The 5000-nt window shown below is 36.7% G+C and overlaps 2 protein-coding genes across 4 annotated transcripts in view; one reads left to right on the top strand and one right to left on the bottom strand.

Moving 5' to 3' along the window:
- The window catches only part of LOC144974619 (uncharacterized), an 88491-nt gene that overhangs the window by 56517 nt on the left and 26974 nt on the right, over positions 1-5000 (bottom strand). The window lies entirely within an intron of this gene.
- Positions 15-5000, top strand: part of LOC144974431 (cytokine receptor-like) — a 178862-nt gene continuing 173876 nt past the window's right edge. Inside the window, exon 1 of the mRNA XM_078917417.1 lies at positions 15-208. The gene's annotated coding sequence lies outside the window, so the exon portion shown is untranslated. The remainder of the gene's footprint in view (positions 209-5000) is intronic.

Below are 5000 nucleotides of genomic sequence, written 5' to 3'. Positions count from 1 at the left end.
TTTTTTTTTTTTAGAATGTAAATTATGATCACCTCTTTGGCTGGCAAATAAAAACAAAACCCAAATTATAACAGTCAATAATGTGACGCTTATGTTTCATATAGATGTGGCATAATATCTGCTTCGTCGAAGGACAACATTAAAGTATACCATTGTGTGTTCATGTTGGGATTATTACAAAGTTCATACAATTTCATACAAACGAGGCGTAAGTATTCAAATATAACTTTGTACGATTTAACATCCCATGTAGTATTCAACTTCATACTTCTTTTCTCAACTGTATAACATAATCTCTCTCTCTCTCTCTCTCTCTCTATATATATATATATATATATATATATATATATATATATATATATATATATATATATATATATATATATATACAAATATATCTTTCTCTCTTTCTCCCTCCTTCTCTATCTATCTATCCATCTCTCTCTCTCTCTCTCTCTCTCTCTCTCTCTCTCTCTCTATTCATCTCGATCTATCCATCCATCTATCTGTCTATCTATTATCTATCTATCTATCTATCTATCTACTTTTCTATGTATATATCTACTGCCCCCGCCCCCTCCCGCTCCCCCACCTCTCTCTCTTTTTCTCTCAATTACGAACACTAACACCATATATCTCCCATTTTGTCTCTCTCAAACACACGGTACACACACACATGACACACACATACACACACACACACACACACTCACTCACTCACTCTCTCTCACACACACACGCTCACACACAAAAAAAAATGCACACAATTCCTCATTTTCTCTCTTTAGTACTTTCTTTTCCCTGTGTCTCAACGTTTTTTCTGCTCACCTTCCCCTTCTCTCTCTCTCTCTCTCTCTCTCTCTCTCTCTCTCTCTCTCTCTCTCTCTCTCTCATAAATTTGTTCTTTAACATTATTCATCTCTCCAACAAACCAGCGTCCTGCCAGCCTCAGCGGTCTCTAATGTTCTCCTTGGGGACGGGTCAGTGACAGCCAACTATTCGTTCAATGATGAAAGGCCTTAGGGACCCTGGGCCCCTCTCTTTCATTGTCACGTGGTGTCACTGTGATCGTGTCACATGACATAACCTTGATGAGGTCTATCATTATCCTAATCATGTCAATGAGGCCATCCACCACGTGAGATGCTGTATTTACAACACATTTCTTTACATGAGATATTGAGTAGCTTTCCATACTCACAGTTTGTACATCAATTAAAACGCCAATGTACTCAGATTACCTAGCGAAAGCACTATAACTCAGGGGACAGCGTGTCACAGGGGTTTGGTCTTTGCTACGTACCCAATAACTACCAAGTTCGATTCTCCAGCCTCGCTGAGTAGCGTTGAACGAGCCACCTCGCCCTAGACCACTTTCCAGCATCTTCACTGCGGCTGGCGGCGGAGTTATTCCATTCTACACTTGAAATAGACCTTAAATAAAAATCTCCACCCCCCCCCCCCACCGCCCCTCTCTCTCTCTACCCCCAAAGCATGAATGAATGGAATAAAGCTTGGTTCTAGATACGGTAATCTTCCATACACTGACTTCAGAAGAGTTGCAGATTTAAGAATTTTTGTCAAAATGGTGGTAATGTTAATTCTTACATTTGAGGTAGACAATAGCTTCTTAAATTGAGGATTGACGTTTGTTTTGTTTTTTCATGTTGTGGCTATATAATCTAATTCTTAAATATTTTTGATTAGCTTCTTATTAGGTTTATATATGTAGTTCCTCCATTTTCTTATTCTAAGCAAGGTGTATGTTGCAAGACAATAATTGAGCCATGCCAAAAACATTGAACAAAATTGAATATTAGAGCGTAAAAAATACTTCACTTCGTCAAAATACTTATCACAACATTCCGGCATCGAAGGGTTCTGCAACAACAACAACAACAATAACAACTACTACAACAACAACAAAAAACAACTACGACAACAACAACAACAACAACAACAATAAGAACAACGACTACAACAATAAACAAATACGACAACAAAAGCAACAATAGCAACAACAACTACATGAAAACAGGACAGTTGAGTTTTGTAATACGTTTACTGATTTCTTTTGTTGGCCGAAGAATAGTTTTGAACCGGAGATGTTCCGTGTTAAATATGTTGCTCTTGTTTGAATTTCTGTTCAAATATTTTTACAGTCGAGTCCACAATTTCTAGTAGCATAATGTGCAGCATGAATTGAATTCCTTGTATATTACTGCACACTGTTGACGTTTTACAGGAAAAAAACGTGAGCTATTATATAGCGCAATATCCACTAAACATGCTCAAAGCGCTTTACAAGGGATCCCTGGCCAACATCAACATTTAACATGACGTGACATGAGCCTGTTAGGCCAAGTTACATTTTTTTCGGACAGAGACAACGCGTAAAAGGCTAGGTACTTATTTTACACCTGAATACGCATAGTTGAGTCCTTGCCAAAGGTTCTTTACTCACATTATCTCAAAGTGAGAGAATGTTAGTAAAGAACCTTTGACAAGGACTCAACTATGCGCTGAGCGAGGCTCGAACCTTGAACATTTCCGATCCAAAAGTGAGTGTCATACCACAAGAACACATAGCTGCACAAATCAGCAACGGGTACATTGTGGTTGTTACCAAGACGTTACCCACAAAATTGCCCTTTTATTGCCTTTATTATCTACCACATCAGCATAACGTCGTCATTATCACCGTGTCGCTGTTGGGAATGACCACACAGCAATATAAATTATAGCGTCTGGGTAGCCATTCGATTGCGTCTCTAACGGCTATAAGTGGCTATCTCACTGCATTATTCAACAACTTTGTCATTGTCTCTAGTTTTGGTAACGTACCATCATATCTTCTGCGATGGTTACCACAGCTACAACTATTAAAATAGACCATCATAAGTATCACAACTATCATCATCATCATTATCATCATCATCATCATCATCATCATCATCATCATCATCATCATCATCATCATCATCACCACCATCATCATCATCATCATCATCATCATCATCATCATCATCATCTTCGTCGTCGTCGTCGTCATCATCAATATCATCATCATCACAATCATCACCAATCATCATCATCGTCACAATCATCATCATCATCATCATCATCATCATCATCATCATCATCATCATCATCATCATCATCATCATCAGCATCATCATCGTCATCACCATATCCTCCTCATCATTATCATCATCATCACCATCATCAAAACAACCACCACCCCAACCACGCTTTTAGTTAAACATTACCACCACTACCACCACCGCCACCACCACCACCACCATCAACAACAAAAACAACAGCAACAACAACGATTTTTAAATTGATAAGTAATGCTTTCACATTCCGATTCAACAGCATCCCCAAAATGATTATATTATTATAGTTCACAGGAATTACTCTATTTGCGAATTTATCGATTTTCCTGATAGTGGGTAGTGTACGAAATATACGTGAAATCTATCCATAACTCATAATATTCATGAAATAATTCCCGAGGCCAAAGTTGAGGTCGTCTTTCTTTGGTATATATCATGGTGTAATACCATTACCGTGTAATCTCATTTCCACTGGCTGTCCGATATTGATTGAAAATGTTTCCTATCTACTTTTCACGTCTAAGTCTTACTTGCACTTAGTAAATTCTATTTTGCTATCGGAGAGAATTACATCTAGATTTTAAGTAGTAACACCGGGGTTGTTTCTTGTATAAAGATTTGTCCCGTCGGTATATATTTAAACAGAGTGCGGAGCTACTTATGCAAACCTGCCTACCATTACGAAAAATCCGTAACATTACGAACATTTGGCTCCAATATCAGAACTTCATAATGAGCAACGCTAAGCTATTAAAGCTTATTGAAATTTAAACCTGATGCTAGAACACAAAATGTTATTGATTTTGAAGTGTCCTTTAATCCTAGTGTATGTAAACTTTTGATTTTTAACCTGAACTATAGCGACTACAATTTTTACCTCCTAAAAATTACGAATATTTAGATTATAACAGGAGGCAGGTCTGACATATTATGTGACTCACGGCGTCAACCTGGTATGATGTCGGGATAAACTATGGTGTTATGTGTTTAAGTAAAATACTCACATCTGCCCGCCAGACAAAACTATGTGTAACCTTAAACGTTTATAGTACAGTCTTATTGATATATTTTAGTAAGAGCTAATCACCAAACTGGCAATTCAAAACCAATAACAAAGAGGTGAGTGACGTCAACCTCATTCCTTCTATAGATGCTATGCGTTTAGATAAAATTCTTTCAACTTCCGCCAGTCGTATATAATCTATGTACCAACACACAAAACCATGTGTAACCTTAAACGATATTGAATATAGTCTGATTGATAGAATTTAATGAGAATTAAACATTAAAATGGCTGACCGAAAACAATAACAAAGAGTTGCATGACGTCAATTTCGTTCCATCTATAGATAAGGAAAAAAGAAACTGAATCTAAAGTCAAAATAATGAGATTTAAGCATTACGAGGATTTTAAATGTTAGGAATCATACTCGAGTCTCAGTAATGAAAGCATTTGCTTAACAAGTTAATTGCCTTACTCTTGAAAAACTCATATTCAAACATTTTGCCAGAAAACTCGTTCTTCAAATATTTATTTATCGATTTAAATGACCCTCATATTGGTAAAAAATCTCAAACCTGGGACCTCGTAAGGAAGAAACATTCCTATTTTTCTGAAGATAAGATAATCTATTTATCAACCTATCTATCTGCCTATCTATCTATCTATCTATCTATCTATCTGTCTATCTATCTATCTATCTATCTATCTATCTATCTATCTGTCCATGTATCTAACTATATGAGTATCTATCTGTCCGTCTGGCTATATATTCATGTATCTATTTATCTATCTTACTACCCACCTAGCTAGCTATTTGTTTTCAGTTATATTTATCTACCAGTGTATGTGTGTGTGTGTGTGTGTCAGTGTGTGTATGT

This window comes from Berghia stephanieae, chromosome 1, assembly GCF_034508935.2.
Source record: "Berghia stephanieae isolate SIO BIC M18660-M18661 chromosome 1, UCSD_Bste_1.3, whole genome shotgun sequence".
Taxonomy (NCBI): domain Eukaryota; kingdom Metazoa; phylum Mollusca; class Gastropoda; order Nudibranchia; family Aeolidiidae; genus Berghia; species Berghia stephanieae.
Note: the sequence above shows the minus strand (reverse complement) of the source record. Positions and strands in the feature narration are given on the sequence as shown.